The sequence below is a fragment of the Microcaecilia unicolor genome, chromosome 1 (assembly GCF_901765095.1).
Source record: "Microcaecilia unicolor chromosome 1, aMicUni1.1, whole genome shotgun sequence".
NCBI lineage: Eukaryota > Metazoa > Chordata > Amphibia > Gymnophiona > Siphonopidae > Microcaecilia > Microcaecilia unicolor.
This window is the reverse complement of record NC_044031.1, coordinates 447,907,903-447,935,405: the sequence shown is the minus strand read 5'-3', so window position 1 is coordinate 447,935,405 and position 27,503 is coordinate 447,907,903. Positions and strand designations below refer to the sequence as shown.

Below are 27,503 nucleotides of genomic sequence, written 5' to 3'. Positions count from 1 at the left end.
TTATTTTTTAAAAATGTTTGTCTTTTATCTTTTTTTTATATCTTTCCTGTTTTGTTAGTGGAGTTCTTTTCTGTTTAATTTTATCTTTTATGGTATGTAAACCAGTCTAGCGGTATGACTATATTTATAACTGTGTCAAAATATCTAAATTGCCAGTGCAGATACAGGTAGATTACACCATTTCAAAATCTTCATTTCCATGTGGAATTGAATTCGATTCATTTCTTGTATACCGCTAATATCCACTTTCCAGGGTTCAGTTTGGTTTACATTCTAGGTGAAACAAAAGCAGATAATATACATGGCAGACCTCATAGACTTACCCACCAGAAACACAAAAAAATCAACACGCACATACCTAAATCTCCACTACCCAAGTTGCAAAGGACTAAAATATAAATCAACCTATGCATCCAGTTTCTCCTACATAAGCACGCAACTATGGAATGCACTACCAAACGTCATGAAAACAATGCACGACCTAACAAACTTCCGGAAATCATTAAAAACCAACTTGTTCAAAAAGGCATACCCTAACGATCCAACTTAAACGCCTGAACCATGCAACACAACAAAACTAATACTAGAACTGGACAAAACTTCTTCCTTGATTACCTAATATATTCTGTCACTCATGAACTCTAACACAATACCACTCTGTATTTGTCATACCGGAATTGGCGATCGCCATCACGGTACTATGTAAGCCACATCGAGCCTGCAAATAGGTGGGAAAATGTGGGATATAAATGCAACAAATAAAGAAAGAAAGAAATAGTGTTAGTGTGAAGTATTCTAAAATGATTTCCTAAATGTGTCATATGTGTTAGCTGGTTTGAAGAGAACAGTTTTCAGACTGGCCAGTTGACCTAGGTATAAGATTTTGAAAGTTGTTCTAACAGTGTTAGGGAGATGAGCCCCCCCCCCCCCCCCCCCCCCCCCCCCACCACCACCACACACACACCTCCTTAGGTATCCTGGTAGACAGATAACAGTTATGCTTACTGCTAGAATACAGTATACTTGGTTGCCATTTACTGGTGATATCTAGTATTTACAAGCTATACAAATCATACTACTATAGCATGTCTGGATTCCACCTTCCTCGTAAATTTTAAATCGAATGATGCTGACTAAAATGAAATGAAATATATATGCTTCTAATATAATGAATGTTCCAAGAATTTTATGATACAGACAGTTCTGCGTTGCTTTTCAACTGGAGGCCAGGGGGAGAACTACATAGATAATTTGTCTTCTGAATTATATCCACTGAGAATTAGTGTGTTGAATCTGTGAATCAAAATGTTTTCCTTTCAACAAAGCATGTCTGCTGTGTATAGTTTTATGCTAAGGAAGAATTTTAGATTAAGAAGGCTATCGTTCTGGGAAATTAAAAGCTAAGTAGCGGATTGACGCTGATTGTTTGTAATAACAGCTTTCTGATGTCTGGGCCAGCTTTGAAGGTCAGCAGTGGTTGTAGCTGTGTACTTTTTGCTGTAATCAAGTTCTTGGCATTAAATTATAAAAACCAACCCTTAAGCAGCGGAGCTATCAAAAATTAATTTAAAAAGAATTTTGATAGTACAGATTCCAACAGTCTAGGCTGCACTGACTTTATCACGCTGGCACTGGGAATGTTTGGGGTGTTCATTCTAGCTCCTTTTTGGGGATGTGTCAAAGGAAAGTGTGCATATACATGACAGAGCTCCGGGTGTCAACTATTAGAATGATAGATTCCTTTGTGCTGTTGACTCCCAGTACCTTAAACCACTTGACTCTCTTGATAGTTTTGAAGAATGCTATGGGTGTTCAATCTATCCTGAATATTGAATTCTCAGTCCAGATGGTTAAACAACCCCATTGCTACCAAGCAGCATCTTGTTAGCAGGCTATCAGTGGTATTCCTTGGCCGGCTGCCACTCGGGGCAGATCGCCGCTGTGCACCCCCCCCCCCCCCCCCCAGGTGCAGCATGACACTCCCCGGGTACAGCATCGTCCCCCCTCAGCGCATCATCACCAAGCCCCCCCCCCCCCCCCCCGGGTGTATTCTTCTTACCTGCTGGGGTGCTGGGAGCAGCCGCACAGCAGTGTGCTCCACTGGTTCCCTGCTCTCTCTGCCCTGGAACAGGAAGTAAAAGCAGAGGGAGCAGGGAACCGGCAGAGCCAACAGCTGCAGTGGCGTACCTAGGGTAGTTGACACCCGGGGCTGTTCATTTTTTAACATCCCCCTCCAAAATCCAGTACTAGGCATACCGAGAATACAAAACACTCAGGACCTATACAGCAATTCTACCATACCATAAGCAGTCATTTTTATGAGTCACACAAGGAAAAGGAAAGCATCTTAAACACTACAGTGGGCACTAGAACATCAATTTATCTATCGTAAAACGAAACCAGACAGAATAGTATAGTTTGTCGATCCTGCACAGTCAATGCCAACTGAAAGCCATGTCTTTTTCACAAACACAGATACACCCTAATCCACTATAGAATAAAGTAATCATAAACTTTCTATTTAGACAAAAATTAAACTGAACCCCCAAGATGCCAGACTCTGCATACAATGCAGCACCACAGAAACAGAAAATGTCCCCTAGTACTGTGCAAAATATAAAGACAGCAGATGTAAATTTGAAAAAACTAACAAATACCAATCACCACTTTACAAATTAACAAATAGAAATAAAACAAATACAGAAACCTCCTTACATGTTCTATTTATAAACATTTATTAACACATCTACAATACTACTTTATCCTAAAGCAAAAAAATAAAAATAAATATTTTATTTACAGTTTGTTGTCTCTGGTTTCTGCTTTCCTCATCTTCTTTTCACTGTCTTCCTTCCATCCAGCATCTGTCTTCGCTCTCTCTCTGCCATCCAATGTCTGCCCTCTCTGCCGTCCCCTCCATCCAATGTATGCCCTCTCTCCCTGCCCCTTCCATCCACTGTCTGCCCTCTCTCTCCCTTCCATCCAAATCTGCCCCCTCTCTCTCTCCCTGCCCCTTCCATCCACTGTCTGCCCTTTCTCTCTGCCACTTCAATCCACCATTTGCCCTCCCTCTCCCATCCATCCAGGGTCTGCCCTCCCTCTCGCTCCCCCTTCCATCCAGGGTCTGCCCTTCCTCTCACTCCCCCTTCCATCCAGGATCTAGCCCCTCTCTCTCTGCCCCCTCTTTTCAGCCCCCAGTTCCAGCCCCATTATCCTACCTGCCCCTAGTTCCAGCCCCAGCCCACATCTCCCACCTGCCCCCCCCTTTTCAGCCCCCAATTTCAGCCCCACTATCCCACCAGTCCCCAGTTTCAGCCCCAGCCCTTTTCTCCCACCAGTCCCGAGCTTCAGCCCCCAGCCACATCTCCTTGTCCCCTTTTTAGTCCCCAGTTTCAACCCTAGCCCTTTTCTCCCACCAGTTGCAAGCTTCAGCCCCAGCTACTTCTCCCTGTCCCCTTTTCAGCCCCCAGTCCCCACAGTTTCAGCCCCTGCCCCTTTTCAGCCCCAAGTTCCAGTCCCCTTCATCCACATGCCTTGCATTAGGGACCCCTTTTCAGCCCCAGACCCATTCTCCCACCTGCCCCAGACATGACCCCAATCTCCCTCCTGCCCCTTTCTCAGATCTCAGTTCCAGCTCCAGGCCCCTTCTCCCATCTGAACCCCCATCCCAGACCCAGTCTCCTTTTCCCACCTGAGCCCCCTCCCAGACCCAGTCCCAGTCCCCTTCTCCCATCTAAGCCCCCCACCTAGTCCCAGTCCCTTTCTCCCATCTGAGTCCCCCCGCAGACCCAGTCTCCTTCTCTCATCTGAGCCCCCTCAGACCCAGTCCCCTTCTCCCATCTGAGCCCCCCCAGACCCAGTCCCCTTCTCCCATCCATCTGAGCCTCCCCTCTCCCCGACCCAGTCCCCACCTACCTACCAGCTCTGTCAACAGATGACCCTCTTCTCCTGCCTCTTGAGTCCCTCTGCCCTTTAGCTGAGCTGTGTGCTATAATTCACTGCTAAAGAGCACGCAGCAATCCACAAGGTCAGATCATTATACTTTATTGTAATCCCTTTGTGTCAACTGCTTCTCCAAAGGTAGTTCCCACCACAGCATTTCTCAAGAAGCATAGCAGTTCAACAGCAAAGTATTCAAAAACAAAATAAAAAAGAAACCAAATGGTTCCAAAATCTCAGCATTTCTTATACAGCAGTTATGCAAAGCAATTCTACAAACAAAGTAGCTGAAAAAGGGCTCAACCTCCCAGCAGTTCATGTATAGCAGGTATGCAAAGTAATTCTCCAAACATGGTAGCTCCAGAAAGGGTTCAAACCCTCCCCAGCAGTTCATGTCAGCAGTTAGGCACAACAATTCCCCAAACCCAGCAGTTCATGTATAGCAGTTATGCCCAAAACCACCACTCCTCCTCTCTCCCTTTCAAAAGAAATCAACCTAGGAAGAGTGGCAAGGGTCCCTCCCTAACCAGGCCAGCATTATACCCTGACCACCACCCGCATGACCCTTCCATGGTAAATCTGTTCTCTCAGCTCCCCTCGTGGGATAACCACCTTTTCCCTCCTTCTACCAGGCTCTCCTCCCGAGCAGCCCTCTCCTGTTTCACCTCCTTTCCTTCCAGTTTAGTCACAGCAGCAATCTCCATCGGCTCCTCTTGTTCTAGTTCCTCCCCCTTGCTAATCCATAAGTTCCTTCCCACACCCATTGCTCAGCTGCTCTCCATTTGCTTGATTGGGCAGGTTCAGAACTCCTTCCCTCATCCTGGCTCTCTGGGGCAGGTTTTTCCAACTCCCTTCTCTTGCCCTTCTCCTGACCTCCTCTGGGGGCTGTTGGGGATTGAAGTCCCTCTTTCTACCATGGGACCTACTCAGGGGCTGATGGGAATTGTAGTCTTTTCCTTTTCTCCAATCCCCCAGGGGAAAAGACTCTTTCCTTTCTCTACCCAGTCTCCCTCCCTCTCGAGCCTCCTCATTCCTCCATGTGCCTTCATTCTCCCTCTCACCCTCATATTCCTCACAACACTCATACCTCAACCACTTTCAGTACCCATCACCAATGCTTAAAGAATTACATCCGTATATAAAAAGATTTTTTTTATATATAGGACCATCAGAAGGTAGGCTTAGATTATCCTTGTATATTTACATATAACAACATACATGGGCTGCCATACCTGTTTTCCTCATTGGTTCAATTTTTTTATTTTTTCTATATGTGGATTTTTTCAGTGTCCAACAATCAAAATTACTTCAATGTCCAACTATCAAAAATATCTTCAATATGTCCAACGATTTGACAAGTACTTATCTTCAAACACTGTGTGTATCCTTCTCATCAATAGCTTGCTATAATGAATTGGACCACAATAGTTTCAAAAGTTTCTTCCACTGGTCTAACATAGCACCACGTTTCACCATTCTGGCTGTGTCAGGGACTCTCCAGCATTATAGTATCTCATTGGCACTTTTCTTCACAGTTTGCTACCAGTGATATAGTTCTCTTATAGAGGTAATGTGACAGGCATATTCAACCATCAGTACAAACTCACAAGCCAGACTGGCACATTCACCGCCAGCTTCGTTGACACTTCTTAATGATTTGTGTCAGTCCAGACACTTCTTAACGATTTGTCCCAGGCTCTACTGCAAACCAAGCCTGCATTGCAGATTTCACTGACTCTGGGGAATCAAGCACAGTCATTTGCCCTATGCGAACCGCTCTTAAATATGCAGGATAATGCGATGTAAAACAGGTGTTTCTCCACTAAGAACTTGCAAACAGAGTTAAAAGCTCTTCTTTTCTCCACAACTGGCATGGAAAAGTCTTGAAATTAGATCTGTATCGAATGGCATATTTTACTATTTGACTGGATATGAATAATGAAAAATATTTTTGGGCCGAATACAAATACTGAATATGGATAATGATCATTGAGCTTTAACATATCAAATAATAAAAGAATCAACATGAAATCAGAGATCTAGTGTTTATTTCAGTAGAACTTAGCACCGTAGAGCCCCGGATTATTCATATTCAAATTTAAATCACTATTCGGCCAAATACGAATAATATATTCGGGGCACTATTCGGGGCAGAATAGAATAGAATATGAATATTTGGTACAGTCTTACTTGAAATATTAAGATCTTGTGGTTCCCATATTTGAGACCTTTCTGTTGTCTATATTGTCACAGGATACAGTCCTTATACTCAAAATTCAGGATATGGGCAATCACAACTCTCAGTCGACCGCAATCAGTCTGCATCCGCCCAAGCCTATGCGCACATTCCACTCTGATGGGGCCCAAATGAGTATCCTAGTTCTGTTGCAAGACATTTTTCAAAGAAACCAATGAATTCTTCATCTTTTACAGTTTCAAGTAGGCCCACAAACCGAAGATTATTCCTTCAGGATCTGTTCTTGAGGTCATTGAGTTTAGATTCGTAGCTTGAGACTAGTTTATGCAACTACTTTAGCTCTCCTTGCACCACATTCACTGCATCCTCCACGCCACTAACCAGAGTCTCCACTTTAGCACTCGTCCATTAAAATCAAAGACTGATTGAGCAAGCCCACTGATTTGCTCAGTGATCAGGGAAAGCGTTGTGTCCAGTACTTCCATTACAATGATTTTAATTTGGGAAAGCAAAATTTAATTCACCTCACTGGTCCCCGACTCACCAACCACCATCTTTGACTCTGCAGACCCGCAGGCCGCAACTTTTCTTTATCTTGTTTCCCCAGTTTTATCAACATATAGTGTGTCATTTTGCTCAGAAATGTGTCCATACAGCGGAAACCAACAGGTTCTAGTTGAAATGGGGAGGAAAAACACCCCAATGCTAGCTTGTGAGGTTGAATCGGGAGCTGAGAGAAAATGCTGTTCCTCAGCTCATTGAACCACATGATCTTCAACATACATTACTTTTTATTTTTTTTTGTTTTTGCAGTAAATAAGCATAATTGCAGTACAATAAGCTCAAAACTCAATACAGTTTAGTGACAAAGCCCCAAGGTGTCTGCTACCATAAGAACACAAGAGTAGCCATACTGGGTCAGACCAATGGTCCATCTAGCCCAGTATCCTGTTTTCCAAAGAGTGGCCAAGCCAGGCCACAAGTACCTGGCAGAAACCCAAATTGTGGCAACACTCCATACTACAAATCCTAGGGCAAGCAGTTGCTTTCCATGTCTGTCTCAATAGCAGACTATAGACTTTTCCTCCAGGAACTTATCCAAATCTTTTTTAAACCCAGATACACTAACTGCTGTTACCACATCCTCTGGCAAAGTGTTCCAGAGCTTAACTATTCATTGAGTGAAAAAATATTTCCTCCTATTTGTTTTAAAAGTATTTCCATGTAACTTCCTCAAGTGTCCCCTAGTCTTTGTACTTTTGGAATGAGTAAAAAAAAATGATTTACTTCTACTCGTTCTACACCACTCAGGATTTTGTAGACCTCATTCATATCTCCCTTCACGTGTCTCTTTTCTAAGCTAAAGAGCCCTAAAGGGGATGGAACTCCTCTCATATAAGGGAAGGCTAAACCTCTTTAGCCTTCCCTTATATGAGAGGAGTTCCATCCCCTTTATCATTTTGGCCACTCTTCTTTGAACCTTTTCTAATTCCACTATATCTTTTTTGAGAAATGGCGACCAGTACTGAATGCAGAACTCAAGGTTTGGATGCATCATGGAGCGATACAAAGGCATTATAATATTTTTGTTCTGATTCAGTATTCCTTTCCTAATAATTCCTAGCATCCTGTTTGCTTTTTTGACCGCCGCCACACACTGAGCAGAAGATTTCAGCGTATTCTCTACAATGACACCCAGATCTTTTTCTTCAGTGCTGACCCCCAAGGTGGACCCTAGCATCAGGTAACTATGATTCGGATTATTCTTTCCAATGTGCATCACCTTGCATTTGTCCGCATTAAATTTCATCTGCCATTTGGATGCCCAGTCTTCCAATTTCCTAAGGTCTTCCTACAATATTTCACAGTCCGCACGTGTTTTAACAACCTTGAATAGTTTTGTATCATCTGCAGATTTGATCACCTCACTCATCGTTCTGATTTCCATATCATTTATAAATATGTTAAATAGCACTTGTCCCAGTACAGATCCCTGCGGCACTCCACTGTTCACCCTCCTCCATTGAGAGAAATTACCATTTAATCCTACCCTTTGTTTTATGTCCAATAACCAATTCCTAATCCACACCAGAACCTTGCCTCCAATTCCATGACTCTAATTTTCTCAGGAGTCTCTCATGTAGTACTTTATCAAAAGTTTTCTGAAAATCTAGATACACTACATCAACTGGCTCACCTTTATCGACATGTTTATTCAGGCCTTCAAAGAAATGAAGCAAATTGGTGAGGCAAGACTTCCCTTGGCTGAACCCATGCTGACTCTGTCCCATTAAACCATGTTTGTCTACATGTTCTGTAGTTTTATTCTTTATAATAGATTCCACTATTTTGCCTAGCACCGATGTCAGGCTTACCAGTCTATAATTTCCTGGAATCTTTTGCACCTTTCATGGTGGGGCCGTCTAGACACAATCAAAATGATGTTGATGCCCAAAATCAACTTTATTCTTAGTTTGTTGCCTATTCTTTTTCCTAAAACTTTTTATTCACAAATAGATAACATTTTATCAAAATTTTTATGGGACAATAAGCCTCCCAAAATTGCTCTTAAAACTCTTAAAAATATCAAAGAAAAAGCTGGTGTCCTCTTTCCTGATTTCTTTGTTTACCATAAAGCATTTATTTTTCAACAAGCGTCATATTGGTTAAGAAAACCTTTACACTACTCACCAGTATGGTTAGCAATAGAACAATTCTTATGGGGTTTTTCTTTAAGTCCTAAACAAATGAAAACTAATAATATAATTCTTTCCTCATTTTCTTGTCTTCACGAACGCAATAATTATATGGAAATTCCAAGCAATATCTCATTACATTCTTCTTTATGGGGCAATCCTTTAATCAAAATCAATAAACTACCTATACATTTGGAAGTTTGGTCAAAATGCGGAATTTGGACAATCACTCATGTATTTTCTTGTAATTCTGTTACACCCTTTGAAGAACTATGTTCTACTTTCTCTTTACCTGCCAACCAATATTTTAAATGGATACAGATTAATCACTGTTTAATTCATAACAAAGTTCTTTCTAATTTAAGTATAAATTCTCCTTCTATACATGATTTCCTCTCTAACATTTGCCATAAAGGCCATGTAGCATCACACTTATACAATTGTTTTTGTATACAAAAGAGTTTGAGCAGCAAACTTAGCTTATGTTCAGTTTGGGAAAATGATCTCCAATTCCATGCTACATCCCAACAGTGGACTTATCTCTGTCTAACTTAAATAGACCTATAGTTTCGGACAGCTACATGCAATCATTTTATTTCTTTCGCCATAGGGCGATTTGGACTCCCCATAAAATGGCTGTTGCTGGACTTACCACTAATAACAAATGTTGGTCCTGCTGTTCACATCCTGGCACCCTACTTCACATGATCTTTGAATGTAGATTAACTAATGACTTTTGGTGTCAAATATGGTCTTTTATAACAAATATTCTTCCTATACAAGGTTCAATTACACCTTCCATTATTATATTTGGTTCTGTGTTATTTCAAGATCAATTAGACATTTCCCAACAAAACGTACTGAACATTTTAGTCACTGCTGCACTTAAAATGGTTCTTATGCATTGGAAAGATAATTCTAATCTCAATTCTATTTTTTGGTGGCACTTAATTTTACAAATTCATAAATTTGAAACATCTCTTGCAGAAAAAAATGGGAAAGACATGTTCAACTGCTAAAATTTGGTCTTCTGTAGATAAATATTTGAAATCTTATTACTCTTTGTAACTATTGTCAGGTTATAATAATCTCTTATGCAGCAATTACTCAAAAACTAAGTTGTTTAAATAAAGCGTGGTCTCTTTAAATATTGTTTTATTATAACTTATGTTACATTTGTTGTTATTTCTGATAACTTGCTTGTCAATTTCAAAAATGCAAAATTCAATAAAAGTTAATGGACTCAGAAAACAGCAAAAAGCCAGCCTCTGGCAGCAGGCTCAAATACAATACAGGGCTGTGGGGTTGCCACACCCCAAACACAGCCTTTCAGTTGTACTCTACATGTCCTGACCACTTGCAAAGTTCAAACAGTTGGAAACAAGGGCTTACTTCAGCCTGGTCAGAACATTCAGATGTATTCAGTCAGAACATATGCTAGGGCTTCTCCTCTTCCTCCCTTTGGCTTCCCTTGCCTTTGCCTGGCCCTTCCCTTTGAACTCTCTGGTTTCAACTCCATATCGCCTGGCTCATTTCCTCCCATGGCAGGACCTGTGCTGTTAAGGTGGCCCTGGTTAGTTATAGAGGGATCTTTCGGAAGAGTGAGCGGCAGTGTTCTATAAATCCCGTCACAATGACATATCTCTCTGTGACCACAGAAAGGAAGGTTTTGTTCAGCAAAAAACATAATTATGTCCAAAAGACAATGTAAAATGTCTGTCCAGTTTTTTCTCTCTTTATCCATTTCCACTTGATGGATTGTATCAGTAGTTTTGGGGAGTTGCAGTCCCATTGCCAAGGTCTTCCATTTTTCTAAGCAGGAGAAATGTTCAGATATCTCATGTTCAGGGACTTTTTAATTTCCACCAGTTTTTAAAGTCAGTTATAAAGATGGATGTTCCAATTTTTGTCTCATTATCTACAAACAGTCTGCAGCAAAAACAAAACAAACAATTTTTTTTATTTTGAATAAACCATCCAAATTCTCAACAATTTTTCACCCTTTGGTAAAAATTTATAAAACCATGAAGTTCTTAATTGTCGACTACCTCCATTGCTCTATTTTCCTTCTCGTTGAACTGCAGAAAAAGGTCCAACTTTTTTCTGAAGAGGTTCACTTCCCCTCTTAAACAGATTAATTTTCAAGTCATCTGGAACAGGTATTGGCCAAGCAGTGATATCACAATAAAGTAAAATATCATTCGTTGCCATTTCTTCAAACTCTTGGGGCCAGATGCACTAAACTTAACGAGCCATTAACTAGCCCTTAACGAGCCATTAACGAGCAAGTAGTAAACCCTGGCATGCACGAAATACTTTTTCCCGATGACCCTAGCAGCTAACGAAAACGGAATGCAGATGAGCAAATTGTGTAGAAACCCCTATTGTGATGAGATGCACTAACCTTTTTCAATTGCCTTAACGCTGGAAAATGGTGGAAAATCTAATGAAAGGTCTATAAGGGATTGGAAAACTTCATAAAATGTAAAAAAAAAAAATCAGGGCGGGGCAAAAACGGCCAAGTGCTCGTCATGGACGGCCATTATGGGAGTGCTCCACCCGAAAAACAGCCCAACTGCTCATCAGGAGCGTCCTTTATGGACATTCTTCACTATATATATATATATAAAAAAGAAATCAAACAGGCTCCGATACTGCAGGCTCTTTGTTGGACCCCGGAATAATAAAAAAGTCTTTTTTGGCTGTGCTTCATTCAGCTGAGAGACCTGGAAGTCTCTGAGCCAATCACAGCGTGTCTAGCTCGGCTGAATGTGTTGTGATTGGCTCAGGGACTTCCAGGTCTCAGCTGAGTGAAGCACTGCCAAAAAAGACGTTTTTATTATTGCAGGGGGGGGGGGGGGGGGGGAGGCGGCCAAAATGTAAGCATGTCCCCTAGTACTGTGCAAAATATAAAGATAGCAGTTGTAAATTTGAAAAATTTAACAAATACCAATCACCACTTTAATAAATAGAAATAAAACAAATATGGAAAATAAGATAATACAATTTTATTGTACTAATACATTTAGCTTTCAGTGGCCAAAACCTCTTTCCTCAGGTCAGTACAGTATACTGCTGTTACAGTATTCCTGTCCTGACATGAGAAAGGGTGTTTTTTCACAGCTGTATTCAAGAACATTATAAGTGGTCTAATTAAGATCTGATAGCAGGCTGTGTGATGAATATTGACAATTGTGCATGTATAGTGTGTATAGCCAGGCTATTATATTGCATTAGACTTCTGGTATGGGTTTTAATGGAAGGGTGTAATCAATGTTATAAATGTATGGGTACATCCCAGGTGTTTTTAAGAAGTGTTTGAATATTTGATTAAAGTACTTTGTTATTATGATAGTTGTTTGAGGATAAACAATGAATATGCATGAGATCTGCATGCACTGCCTCCATTGTATGCAAATAGATCTCATGCATATTCATTGGGGAAATGCTGAAAACCCAATCTGGTGAGGACCAAGGTTGGACACTCCTGGAATAGCGTTTACTGAGATGCACGCATAAATCCAAATTATTGCCGATTAACGTCAATAATAGATTGTTAGCGCCCAATTATTGGTGCTAATTGGCTTGTTAGCCAATTTATTTAGGTGCACATTTCAGAATAACATGCAATTTTGTGCACCATATATAGAATCAAAAGGATGATGCACTTGTTTTATACTTTCTGTCTATGGTAGTAAATTTTGAACTGTAAGTCGGCACACAACTTTGCACCAAATTTCAAAGATGTGGTATAAGCATACTCTCCCTGCGATACTTCCAGGGCTTTTTTTGAGGGGGTACTGAGTACCGGCACCTTTTCCGTTGTCTGCTAAAATTGACCCATGGACCCCAAGTTTTAATGAAAGAGCTGAGTCTCTACACACCAATTCTGCCTTGTCATATATTCTGTGACCGGTTGCAGGGGTCTTGGCTATTGTGGGATGGGTCCCTCAGTGATTACCCCACCCCTGAAGAGTGGCCTATCATTTGAGTACCGGCACCTTTTTTACTAGGAAATAAGCACTGGATACTTCTAAAAGGTACAAAGGATGCATGAAGTTTTGCACCTGCTTCTTGAGGGGGTACAGTTGTTATGGAAAATAAAGCATGTAAATTTGAACGTACAAGCTAATTGGGTTATTTTCTGATTCTGCCCAATACCCATCCTAAGGAATGCCTTCCACCTGCATGCAGTGTGGATACTCCATGAGTGCTTCTAGGTGGAAAAAGGGAGGGAAATTTTCAATCATCTAATTTATCCATGTAAATCATTATCTTCATAAATTATTTTGAGAATCACCTTCTTTCTGTCAATATCTACTGTGTTACTGATGGTTAAACCAGTCTTTGTCAAGGTATACCAAACATTTCTTTTTTCTCTTATATGGGGAACATCCTTGATATGTCTAAGCCTGTGTCATGGCCTAGGAATCTGCTATCTCGCTATATAAAATGTAAATGTAACTTATTGAAGAAATTTCTCACGGGGGTAGAAAGCTATATAAAATAGGAGAATACAACAAAGTCTTGCCCCTGTAATCTATTGCTTGCCAATGCTGCTTCCTGGGAGACTGACACAGTCTGTCTGTCAGTCTGGTTAAATTGAGGTTGTCATCCCCTCTCTTTGGCTCACTATCATTCTGGATAGATCAGTAAAATTATCATGCTGAGTTCAACACCTAGTACCCATTTATTTCACCTCCTCATTCCCTAACTTCTTGTCTGACTACTGGCCACCCTGTGTGTCCCAATTGTGGTTAAAATGAGTCATTTGGTTGTGGTAACTATCACCTGTCCTGATAAGCTGTTCCTAGCATTTATTACCTTCTTGCTAAAGAAGTATTACCTATTTTATCTGAGGAATAGAAGGGGTTGCTGCTAGTGTAATCTGCTATAAGAATTTAAAATAAACTGAATAAAATAATATAACCCAACCAAGCAATTCATTCCCTCAGCATGAATAGGCTTTTTCATGCAGGTACAGAAAATGGATTTGGCTAAGTGCATTACAAGGTTTAAGACAGAGAAAAATAACATCTATTTGTGATGCATTTTTTTAATAATGCTGTTCTAAAGCTTAATTCTAAATCTCAGGAGATCATCCTCTCATAAAAAAATGTAAGCAGATGTTTTTAATTTAGACCCTTATTTACTAACAAGTGAATATTCAGCTGCCATGGACAGCATTATTTTTCTTTTAACTTCAGTGGCAGAATTCGGTCTAGTATCCTGACCAGTTATCCAGAAATACTAGGACAGTCTTCTATCTGTCCTGTTATCCAGATAGCAGACTAAATATTGCCACTATTTGAATGAGTTTCAGGACTACCCTAGCTCTGCCCATTATCCACCCTGGCACTATCCATATAAGGGAAAGTTCTATAAAAAGAACTGCAAGTTAGGCACCTAAAATCTTGAATCTAAGTTAGTATTCTATAACGGCAAATTTGTGCACTTAGGGCTAGATTCTATATATAGCACCTGAGAATTCTGCACAGAAAAGAAATTTGCCTAGGTATATTCTGTAAAGTGCCCCTACATTTTATAGAATAGGTGTAAATTTCCATGTGGTATATAGAATAATGCCGAGTGCCTCTCCATGTGACCAAATATAGTTGCAGCCATTTACGCCATGTTTTACTTGGTGCAAATCCTGATGCCTAAATTAGGCGCAGAGCAGGTGTATTCTATAAAAACATGCACAAATTTTAGAAACACCCATGCACTACCCATGCCCATTCCCATGCCCTTTTTTCAATTATGGGGCTTAGAATTTAGGTGCACCACGTTACAGAATATTCTTAGTGAGCTGTGTGCGTAAATCTTATTTAATGCCAATTAGTGCTTATAATTGCTTATTGACATCCAATTAACAGCACTGATTGGGTAGTTAACCAATTAAGTTGCGCGCATTGTTATAGAATCTGCTTCAATTTCCATATGGAAATTAAGGTGCCGTATATACAATCCCTGGGCTAAAGTGCACTTCAGTAGTCAAAACATCCATGACCCGCCAGTGCCCCTCCCATATAAATGCCCCTTTGCAGTTACATACTAGGTCAGGTCATAGTACAGAAACCTTACTTTTAGTATTATTTTATTTTAATTTATTATACCGCTCTATCACCATATGGCAGCTAGGCAGTTAACAATCAAACACAGAGAGGGAGGAAAAAGAAAAAAAAAGTTGAGGTCAATAGGAGGAAAGGGGATAGAAGAAGAGAATCAAGGACGGGTAGAGGAAGCGTCAACAGGAGAATGCAAAAGTTAAAAAGGTTCCGATTTGGTGGGGCAATGTGTTCCGGTGTCCAGGACTAACTTATGCAAAGGCAGTGGCATAGGTGCTGTAAAGGTGCATAACAGCAGGGGAGGGAAGGTGGAGTAAAGATGGCTGGGAGGATCAAAGGGAATGGGAGGGGGAATAGGAGATAAGTAACCTGGAGGTGTAGGTAAAATACTTTTATAAACCTAACATCCTACATTAAGAAACAGCTATGTATAGGGAAGCAGAATATTTTGTTGCAATTTGACATCTGAGCAGCTTTGGATGTCGAAGTGCATGGTCTATTGCTGGAAAGACTGAGTGAGATTGGCCTAGCAGGACCAGTTTTTAAATGGTTTCAGGAATTTCTAATTAACAGAAGTTACTGTGTCCATATAAATAAAGTTACTTCACAATTTTGGCCCCCAGGGTGTGGTGTGCCACAGGGATACCCTTTATCTCCTTTACTTTTGAATGTATTCATCTTATCTTTAGGTGCTATTAAACTGAAAACAGATGAGTTGTTTTTGTCCTATGCAGACAATATTTTGATGCTGATTCCTGTATTTGATGATCTAGGAGATGTGGAGGGGCAATTTTGATACTATCAAGCTCATTTTCAAAGCACTTAGCCTCCCAAAGTTCCATAGAAACCTATGGAACTTAGCCTCCCAAAGTGCTTTGAAAATATGCCTCCATGTCTAAGTCCGACTTTGGACATTTTCTTCAAAACGTCCAGAATCCGAATAGCAAATGTAGCCATTTTCGAAACAGCTAAACATCTATCCTTTTGTTTTTTTGAAAACGGCCACTTGCTAGATGTTTTTGTACTCTGTGCATTTATGATTTTGGTCCATTTTTGAAAACAAACAAACAAAATTCAAGTGAAAAACGCACAAAATCAAGCCATTGGGATGTTTGAAGAGTCAACATTCTTAGTAGACTGGCTACACAGACATCCCAGCAGAGCAGTGGGGCACACTAGGGAGCACTGCAGTGGACTTCACCTAAAAGCTCCCAGGTACACATCTCAACATTGCTATCTTATATTGTAGAGTGAGCCTTCCAAAACCCACCAAAAATGTACTGTACCCAACCGTACACCATTACAATAGCCCTTCTGTCTACAGATGTCACCTTTATGTGGGTACAGTAGGTTTTTGGTGGATTTGGGAGGGCTCATACTTTCCACCACAAATGGAACAGTTAGAGTGGATTATGGGCCTGGGTCCCCTTCTCCATAACACACTGCACCATTGCCCAGATCCCGCCCTTAACATGCCTCCAACACACTTCCTTGAGTTTGGACATACTGCAGAAAACATCTGGAAAATGGGTTTTGAAAATATTGATTTGGATGTTTCGGTGAGAAAAATGTCCAAATGCTACTTTATACCACTTTTTTTAATGATTTCTGTTTCAAAAATGAGTCCCACAATTGTTAAACTGTCCAAGTGTATGGATAAGATCTAAAATTTTCCTAATATTATAGCTTTTTCCATCTGGCAAGTTGTTTCCAGTTGACGATAAATCTCGAGTTTTAGGGGTTATCCTCGAGTCTCAAGTAAACCACCTTTGGCATAAGATTTTTTTTAAGCTTAGACAATTAAAACTGATAAGTTCTTATTTTGATCAAGATCCATTCACTCTCCTGGTTCAGATGCTGATTTTGTCTCATATGGACTATTGTAATGTGTTGTATTTGAGTTTAACTTCTAAGGTGCTGAATAAATTACAACTAATTCTGAACAGTGCAGCTTTATAAGATCAAGAAGTTTGATTGCGTTTCACCATGTATGGCAGAGCTACATTGGCTTCCAATTCATAAAAAATATATATTTTTAAAAGCTTATTTACTGTTTCAAATGATTTACAGTCTTACCTCTGAATTATTATGACATTTGTTTAGCATTCCCTTTGGTCATTCTTCTCGTCTGTGTACTGCACTAATCTTTCAACTCCCAAGTTCAAGATGTGGTTATTTTTAAAGAATTTTTAGTTTTTTATTTTCTTTTGCTGCAATTCCTTTAGGAATTCTGAAAATATAATATATGGCTCCTAGCGGTGGTCAAGCAGTACTACTGCTAGGAGTCATTCTACCATATAAAGGCTCAGAGTTGATGTAACACCTGATGGGAATATTTTTCTTCAGAATTTGTACCTTTATGAAATGAGGAATACACATATAGGTTTTTGAGCCATCCAAGTTCTACTCAAACCACGTCCCACCACTCCCTTTGACATCTCTGCATGGTATGAATTTCCATATGTTAACGGCAGCTTTTTAAAATTGCTAATTACATGCATGCATGGGCGTAGGTTGGGGAGGCAAGGGAGGCATTGCTCCCCCAAATGGCTTGCCACCTCTTTTTCTTGCAGCACCTCTCTCTCTTCCACTCCCCCTGTGGGGTCTGGATCACTTTTCTTCCTCTCTCTTCCCACCTCCCCTTCACTGCAATTCTCCAAACTTGCAGGCCACTGGCAGCATCAGCAATATAAGTGTTGCCTTTGGCCTGTCCTGGAAGCCTTCTCTGTACATCAATTTCCTGTTCCTGCATAGGTGGGCCGCTTTACAAAGCAGGCTTCTGGGGCAGGCTAAAGGCAGTGCTTACATTGCTGATGCTGCCAGCAGACTGCAAGTTTGGAGGACTGCAGCACAGTAGGTTGGGAGAGGAAGGAGAAGGATACCGACAGTCCCCATAGGGAGTATGGAAAGAGAGAGAGAGAGAGATATGCACCCATGAATGTGGAGGAGAAAAGGGTAGGGAGCGATGCTAGACTGAAGGGGAAAGGGGAAGGGGGAGGGGGAAGTGAGAACTAGGATGAGGAGTTAGGTAATAGTGAAGGAGAGAAGCTGGGTACATAGAGGGAGACATATGGGATGCATAGAGGAGAGGAGGTTAGGAAAATGCTGGATCTGGGGAGGGGGGACACCTGAAAATGGGTCAGTGGAGAGAAGAGGGAGAGATGCTGACCCTGGGGTGGGAGTGCAAGTGAAAGGGGGAAAGGGGGAGGAGGAACATGGGTGTTGGAGGGATAGGGATACAGAGGGCAGATGCTGAACATGGCGGTGGGGGATAGGGGCACAGACAGAGACAGATGGGAGGTGATGGACAACAGAGATAGGGAGAGGACATGGATAGAGAAAAAAGTCAAATAGGAAATACTGGAAAGCAGAAGATGGATGGAACTGGGAGGTGGGGTCAATAGAGCTGAAGATGGATGGGAGTGTGTGTGGGGTGGGGTGGAGGGGAGGGAATGGAAGGGGAATTGAGCAGAAGGTTAGAGCTATGGGGTGTGGGTGTCTGGGGCTGAGTGAGTGGAGGGGAAAATGAGTAGAAGAGGGGGTGTGTTTGGGGGATGAGGGAATGGAGTAGAAGATGGGGCTAGGAGGTGTGGGTGGAAGGGAGGAGAACACAGCAGAAACTGGATGTGACTAGAGGTGACAGGGAGAATGGGAATAGAGCAGAGGATGACTAAGAGGAGAGGGACAGATCAGAAAATGGATATGGCTTGGGAGTGGATTGGGGTGAGGGAAAAGGGGAACAGAGTAGAATGTGGCTGGGGCTGGGTGGGAGGGATGGAGGGGGAAGGAGTAGAAGATGGATAGGGCTAGGGGGTGTGGGTGGGGGAGAAGGGGAACAGAGTAGAAGATGGAGCTAGGAGGTGTATGTGGAGGGGGAACAGAGCAGAAACTAGATGGGACTAGAGGGGACTGGGAGAAAGGGAATAGAGCAGAAGTTGACTAAAGGGAGGGGGCAGATCAGAACATGGATATGACTAGGGAATAGGGTGTGGGAAAGGGGAACAGAGCAGAAGATGGTTGGGACTTAGTGATTGAATGGGAGAGTGTTGGGGAGCAGAGCAGGGAATTATGGACAGGAGAGACGGAGTGGGAATTTTGAAGGGATAGTGAATACATGGCAGTTTTAGGCAGGGGCATAGCCAGACAACAGATTGTGGGTGGGCCTAGGCAAGAAGTGGGTGGGCACCAAGTGTTCTCCCCCCCCCCCCCCCCCCACTACCATCACCACCACCAAAAAAATATCTAAGCTGGCAGGAAAACGCTTCTTTCCACCTTGGCAGTCTGCAAAGGCAGCTGAAAACTGAGAATGTGCAGGTTCTGGTATCGTTGAGAGTAGCGTTTTTGTTACCATTCGGCAGAAGTCTTCAGCTGGCGGAGCTTGGGATCCCCACCAGCTACCGCTAAACTTATGCTACTGTTGGGTGGGCGTAAGCCCTAAGTAGGTGGACCCTGGCTCACCCAGGCCCACCTGTGGCTACGCCACTGGATTTAGGTATGAGTGGGGTATATTGATGAGTTGGAAGAACGAGTGAAGGTGTAAAATGAGAAATAAGAGCAGAGGGGCAAGAAAAGGGGATGATGTGGGGAAAGATTGAAAATGTGAATGACCTGGAAGATTGGAGAGAGGATGAAAGACATTGACAAGGGATGGGTACTGGGACAGGGTATAGGAAGAAAGGGATGAGTTTCTGAAAAGATTGAGAGAGAGGGTGGAAATAGGGTTAAAAAAGATGAAGAAAGAGACACAATGGGACATGGAGTACAGGGTAAGAGATATAAGAATGTCCTTGGAGGCAAGGGAAGGAAAGAGAGACAGGGATGTTGCTGGGACTGATTGGGTGATGAGATGCAGAGGAGGGTAGATGAGGGCTAAAATCATGTGTACAGATGATGGGAATGGGAGACTAAGGAAGTGGGTGAAAGATGGGGGAGGGGTTAGGAGACCAGGGAAGGGAGAGACAGAGGTGGCAATGAGAGTGCTAGAGAGGGAATGAAAGGAAATAGTAAAAGCCAGTAGATAGATGAGAAATGAAACAAAGTCTAATGACTAGAGGGTTAGAGAAAGAGAGGTCATCGGAGAGAAAAGTGTGTGTGTGGATGGGGGAACATAAAACAAAAGATCAATACCAGACAGATGTAGAGAAGGAAAGGAAAGAAGGTGAGGTGAGAGTTGAAATGGAAAAGCCAACCTGGAAAAGAATTTAGGAGAAGACTGACACATGGAGAATGGAAGAGATTAGGACTAGCCCAATTAGGAAAATAAAATGCTTATGGTAGATGAAAAAGGTAGAAAAGAAAAAAATGTATTTTTATTTAATACTTTTCAAGAACTGAGATGTGCCTGCTTTCTGAAATGTACATTTTTTTTGTGTGTATGTTTTGCAGAGTACAGGAGAAAATATATTTTAATTTCTTTTTTACTAGCAGTTGCATTGCTTATAAAGTCTGGCTTTTTTTTTTTGGGGGGGGGGGGTCTTCATTTCAGTTTTTAGCTGCATTTTTTTTGTGGTTCTCTACTTTGTATCACATGAGGGTCTGTCCATGTTCCGCATGCGTGACTGAGTTGAAGGATTCTGCTAGCAAGTAGTGTCTGTGTAGGAATGTGTAACATTTGAAGCTAGCAATTCAAAAATACTTACAAAAGCCAAACAGAATCATGCCAAGCAATCGAAAAAAAAAGATGGCCGGCCATCTTTTTCGATAATACGGTTCCGGCCAGCTGTTGCGCCACCGCCAAAATAGATCGGCGGTGATCTATTTCACCGGCGACGTTCGATTATGCCCCTCCACGTGTCAACAAATTCCAAAATTGCACTTATCTTGAGTTGTATAATCACACACTTGAATCTCCAAAGCTGTCATAAAATCCACATAGCACTGTGACCTATGATGGTATGGAATAGTCCCGCTTTGTCTGTTTAGACATGGATTCGTATTCTAAGGTCTTTTTTCTCCACTTTTGAAGATTGAATGGAGTGATTCTGTTTGGCTTTTATAAATATTTTTACATTGTGAGCTTCAATTATTCATTAGCTGGAGTGGAAGGTGTTACAGTCCAGTTGTTTCAGTTCCCCAGTAGCAGGTTATATTGGTACTCTAGGGCCCAGTGTAATATTTACAGCACTGTCTTTCATAGGTTTTAGGACTGTTATGGTGAGTTAAGTTTTCTGTATGGTTTTGAGTATCTTTTTGTAAGGTTTTTGTGTTATTTCATAAAGTGTCTGGCTCTATTTGAAAGCAGGCTTTGAGTTTGGTGGCTCTAGTTGTCACTCACAATAAAGATGTTCAACACCAGTGGACTTCTCATCTTGTATGTAGAGTAATGATGCAAACAAAAACCGGTCTGCTTTAAACAACTGTCTGACAGTGGAAGGAACGCAGGCAGTTCCTCAGGTGGTGATCACAATTTGAATATTTTTATTCAGTAAGTTGTAATGCGGATAAAACACATAACTGGCTAGGATAACTGCATAAATAGGACTGGTTAAAACACAGTCCCTATTTTCATGTGGTTCATTCTAGCCAGTTAAGTGCTGAATATCACACTTAGGGGCCCTTTTACAAAGTGGCGGCAAGCCCAACTCAGGCTTACTGCACACTATCCCGGAACTACCGCCAGCTCAACATGGCCGCCAGCAGTAGTTCCAGCTGCAGCGCACACCATTTCTGGTGTGCCAGAATTTTTTTTTTTTTAAATATCGGTAATCAGGCATCGCCGCATGTTGCCCGGTTACTATCAGGTTACTGCAGGAGCCCTTACCGTCACCTCAGTGGGTGGAAGAAAGTGCTCCTTGACATTTTTTGAGGGAGCATTTTACCCACCATGGTAAAAATGGCCCTGGCACACAGGCAAAATGCCCCCCACTGCCATCGCAGCACCCTTTTTCTGGCAGCTTAGTAAAAGGACCCCTTAACAAGCTATGTTTTATCTGGCTGCGAATGCCTGGATATTTAATGCTGGTGCCTTGACATGGCCTGACATTGAATATCTAAGAATAAAGCCAGCAGCGGTCAGCAAAACACTGACTTCCGCCGGCTGAATATTGGGCCCAATTTGTCTGCTACTGGAGAGCAGTTATGTTACTGATACTGAGATGAAACCAGAATCAGATTTTATTTTGTATGGTGAATTTATGGGGAAATGCACTAGTTCAGCTCTGCAGTGTCCCCCCTGCATCCAGACTCACCTTTTTTTCCAGTGATCTGGCACTGTGGCTTCTCTGGACTGCCTTGTCCCTGCATTGATGCATCTGCTGCCTGGATTCATTGCGGAGCCTCACTGTGGTGTTCCTGCTATCCAAGCCTCACTAGAGTCTATTGAAGCCTCATTCCAAGTTGTGACATCATCAGCAACTTTATAAAGCACTTTGGAACTCTCATGTCTTAACTTTTCAAGAGGTCTCTTTACTCCGTCTTTGTGTTTCCTGTTTGGATCCAATTCTTGCTTGGCTTTATTCCTGTATGCCTTGTTTCCTGTCTGGCTTTGTTCGAATGAGTCTTGTCCTTGTGTTTCTGTGAGTCTTGTACCTGAAAGCCTTGTTTCTGAACCATGTTCCTGAAAGCCTTGCTTTTGCAAACCTTGTTCTTAAATGCCTTATTCTTGTATGTCTTGATTCCTGCCTGGCTTTGTTCCTGTGAGTCTTGTCCCTGAATTCTTGTTCCTATGTGTCTTGCTTCTGTACCTTGTTTCTGAAAGCTTGGCTCTTGCTATAGCCAAACCCTGCTCCTGGTTTCTGTTACAGTTTGACTCTGTTTCTGGCTCCTGCTTTTGATTCTCGCCACAGTCTAGCCCTGCTCTTGACACTTGCTTCAGTCAAACCCTGTTCTTGATTTCTGCTAAAGCCAAGTCTGTTCCTAATTCCTGTTCCTGCCAAGCAAGGCTGTTCTTGAGTCCTCCTGCCTATTATAGCCCTGCTCATTTCATCTAGTCCAGTCCTGTCTGGCTCCAGTCCTTGCCTTGCCTTTTCTGGACCCAGTTTTAATCCAGTTCTGTGTCTTGCCTTGTTCTGCCTTGCCTTGTATTGCCTGGGTCCCGTCCCAGTGTTGTCCAGTTCTGCTCCTATGCCTTGCTTTCCTTGCCTCGTCTGGATCTGGTCCTTGTCTGTTGTACTTTGTTACCTCTGCCTTGCTTTATCTTGTCTCCTGGTTTATTCTAGTCCTGTCTTGTCTAGTCCAGTCTTGCCTAGTCCTGATTTGTTCTGACACTTGCCCTGTGCAAGCCCAGGTGACTTGTCTGCCACAGCTTTGGCTGTGGTCCAAGGGCTCACTATCCCCAAATCTGTGACAGATTGCAAAGGCCATGAGCCCAATGAGTTGCCTGGTGTTGGTGTTCCTGCTTTGACCTTGATTTAATCCCTGATGATCTTTAATCCATGTGAACTGATGTCTTCAACCTTGTGTTTCCTGTACCATGCCCGAAGGACCTGACCATTGGGCGGTGGTCTAGGACACCAGTTTTTTTTTCAGATGGGTTTGTGGTTATATGGCTAGCCCATAGTAGTCTGTTGGCTACTGTTCTGAACCAGTTCAGTTCATAAGTTCCACTCCTGGTTTCAGTTTCAGCACAACTCCAGTTCCCAGCACAATTTCAGTTTCAACTGTAGCTTCAGCTTCTAGTATATTTCTTGCTTCCAGTCCTGGTGCCAGTTCCAGTATTAAGGAATTGTAAAGTCCTGTACCATGCCCGAAGAACCTGACCACTGGGCTGTGGTCTAGGATCCCTTTTTTGAGTCCAAGTGGGTCTGTGGTTACAGGGACAGCCCATTTAAGTTTTCTGACTACTGTTTTGATCCACTCCGGTATATCAGCTCCTGTTCTGGTTCCAGTTCCAGCACAGCACCAATTTCCAGTTCAAGCTTTAGTTTTAATCCTAGCTTTAGCCTCCAGTACAGCTCATGCTTCCAGTCCCAGCTCCAGTGCAGTTTTCCAGCTTTGATCTTCCCTTCAAACTCCAGTCCTGTCCGGGTCTGTTACCACTGTAGTTGTCTGTGGAAGCCCTGATCTCCTGTGGGGACCACTGGAGCTTTGAGGGGGAGGTACTGTCATGGCTGTGCCCGTGCCCCTGAGTCCAGACTCAACTTTTTTCCAGTGATCTGGCTCTGTGGCTTCTCTGAACTGCCTTGAGCCTGCATTGATGTCTCTGCTGCCTGGTTTCCCAGCTATTCAAGCCTCGATCTGGTGTTCCTGCTATCCAAGCCTCACTATGTTTGTGCAGCGCTGCGTCTATTAGATTGTAAGCTCTTTGAGCAGGGACTGTCTTTCTTCTATGTTTGTGCAGCGCTGCCTATGCCTTGTAACGCTATAGAAATGCTAAATAGTAGTAGTAGTAGTAGTATAGTCTATTCAAGGCTCTGGGGAAGGAGGGTAGAAAAAAAGTGCTGCTTGTAGATGGCCCCATGGAAAAAAGTTCTGTCTGTATAAGGTGGTGGTGGTGGGGGGGGATATTTTTTTTACCATTCATGTGGCACAATATGAGAAATTGCTGATAAGGAGGGAGTGAGAAAGAGCTGGGATTTGGAGAAGGAGAACAAGGGAGGGTCCTGGTATCAGGCCTAGGGAGTGGAGAGGGAAAGTGCATTCTCCCCTTTCTAATTTGTGTGAATGTGGGGGCATAATGAGAGAAATTTCTCATGGTGCTAGCTGTTTTGATATGCTGCTTCATATCCACTGTTTTAGTCTGGTGTGTGTGTGTTAAATAACCATAATAAATATGTATGAGATGTATGTATGCAAATGAAAATGCTAATATGCCAAGCCCCATTCTTTGCCTCCTCAAAATGAATCAGTCAAACTACTCCCATGCATTCATGTATTATCTACATGTGTGAATGCTGCTATTTACACACAGAGAAGCTTTAAATATATAGGCCTAAGTCTATTAGAGGTATATTTATCAACATGGGATATTGTTAAGATGTGTTATTTTTGCACTAACTTATACTATTTTAGCACAGGTCCCATTTTATGTACTGAAAACTAGTTACTAATAGCTGGGGTTAAGAGTAAAATAATGTCAATGGTAGCTCACGTTGATAACTTCTTCCCTTAGTGTGCATTAAATCATTCTAATGTGCTAACATTTGTTATTAAACCAAATTTGTAAAATGAACAAAAGAAAAATGCTGTCAAATCAGGGAAAAAGTCTGAAAGCACTGAAGACACATCTCTTTAACATGATATACAATAAAGACTCATGATTGAACCATAATTCACCATCATTTACTTAACAATCGGAACATTTTCTCCCTATACTGTATTGGTTGATTTTATTATGTCGTTCATGTTCAATATGTGATACCTATTGTATGTTCTTTCCTTTGTTACTTGACTGTTCATTTTATCATCCATGTTATATATCTGTTACCAATTGTATCTTTACTCTGAAATGGCATAAGTCATGACAGAAAATTGTAAGCCACATTGAGCCTGCAAATAGGTGAGAAAATGTGGGATATAAATGCAATAAATAAATAAATTAAATTAAATTAAATAAATAAAATAACCTGAAAATAAATCAAAAATATTGTCATGCTCATCCATAGTACACATTTTCTATTTGTGGAATTTATAGATGTGCAGGCCACATGCAACTAGCATTATTAGTGTATAGTTGAAAAACTCATTCATTTTTCTATGCATCAATAAAAGTGTGGACTTAGTTTGGTCTTTTTGAATTAAGGACTTTTTTGAACCCTGCATGATTTTTTGTGTGATTGACAGATTAACAGGCAGAAGATCAAACGCATGAGTATAGTTTTTGAAAACTGAGCCCATTGTGTCTTTCTTCAGTCCAAAAATATTAAGGAATTCATTCATCAAAGATTTGCTTCCATCTGTATCCACAGAAAAAAAAAAGACACAGTAAAAATGAGATTTTAAAATTTATTTAAAATTGTAAACAGGGTTTCCATTGGGGATGTGTATGCCAAAAGTTGTTTCATGTTCATTTTGTTTTGGGCTTTATTCCATGATTTTCTTTGATTCCTTATTTGTTTTTGTTTTTCCACACTTTTGTAAATTTTTAACATCTTAGAACCTTAACACATTGAAATTGAATGAATGTGCATATACATAGGTTAATGCACTTCAAATCAATTTTAAGTATTTGAAGGTGAGTAAAATTTCTTATTTAGGTATTGGGATCTCCCAAAGGGCTCTGTTTACTAAGCCAAGCTGTAGGCACGCTAGCGTTTTTAGCATGCACTAAAAATTAGTGTGTGCTACCGTTAGAGACACCTATATATTCCTATGGGTGTCTCTAGTGTTAATGCATGCTAATTTTAGCAGTGCTAAAAATACTAGCGCACCTTAGTAAACAGGGCCCAAACTGACTTAAGTGGTTAGCATATCTGGGTTTAAAAAAGGTTTGGACAAGTTTCTGAAGGAAAAGTCTGTTATTGAGATGGACATGGGGGAAGCCCCTGCTGTCCCTGGGATTGGTAGATTGGAATGTTGTCATAATTGGGTTTCTTCTGCACCAGCCAGGCCATTTTTCAGTGCGTCTTAGTAAAGGGGCTATTGTTGGATACGAAGGTGTTAATGATGGTAACATACACATTTTTTATGTCGTCCTTTGGATTATTGTAATGTTTTACATGCGGGCTTACCCAGTTTTCATTATACGAAATTACAGATTACTCAGAATGTAGTAGATAGATTTTGTTAGGAGGACATCGTTGGGAGAGTACTAACCAGCTTATTTTCAAAAGAGATGGACGCCCATCTTCCGACACAAATTGGGAGATGGACGTCCGTCTCAAAAACAGGTATAATCGAAAGCTGAATTTGGACGGCCCCAACTGCTTTCCGTCACAGGGACGGGCAAAATTCTCGGGGGCGTGGCCGAACAGTAGCAAAGGCGGGACAGGGGCGTTCTGGGGCGTGGTTAACAGATGGTCCTCCGCGCCTGATAATGGAAAGAAGCAAGACGTCCCCGACGAGCATTTAGTCCACACAAAGTTGGTCCTGTTTTTTTCACGACCAAGCTTCCAAAAAGTGCCCAAACTGACCAGATGACCACCAGAGGGAATAGGGGATGATCTCCCCTGTCTCCCCCAGTGGTCACTAACCCCCTCCCACCCTAAAAAAACAAACTGTTTAAATATTTTTTCCAGCCTCTATGTCAGCCTCAAATACCATACCTAGCTCCATGACAGCAGTATGCAGGTCCCCCGAGCAATTTTAGTTTAGTTGGTGCTGTGCGGGACCCATGCAGAGAGCAAAAATTGGAAGAAAAAAAACATGCAAGTGCAGTCAGGGACGTCCAAAAAAAAAAAAACATGCAAGTGCAGTCAGGGACGTCCAAATTAAAAGAATAGTAATAGGGGGATTCAAACCAGCCACCTTCTGATTACAAGACTTGTGCTCTAGCCACTACACCACTTATTCAGTTGGTTAGACACTCCTACCCTTTCCATTAAGTCCCTCCAAGTTTCTGTCAGCCAATCACAGCTCATTTACCTGACATTGGTGTCAGCTAAATGAGCTGTGATTGGCTGACAGAAACTTGGAGGGACTTAATGGAAAGGGAAGGCAGTCTAGGCAGCTGAATAAGTGGTGCAGTGGTTAAAGCACAGGTTTTGTAATCAGAAGGTGGCTGGTTCA

At 41.7% G+C, this 27,503-nt stretch overlaps 1 protein-coding gene across 1 annotated transcript in view; it reads left to right on the top strand.

Moving 5' to 3' along the window:
* Positions 1–27,503, top strand: part of NETO1 (neuropilin and tolloid like 1) — a 424,908-nt gene that overhangs the window by 152,305 nt on the left and 245,100 nt on the right. The window lies entirely within an intron of this gene.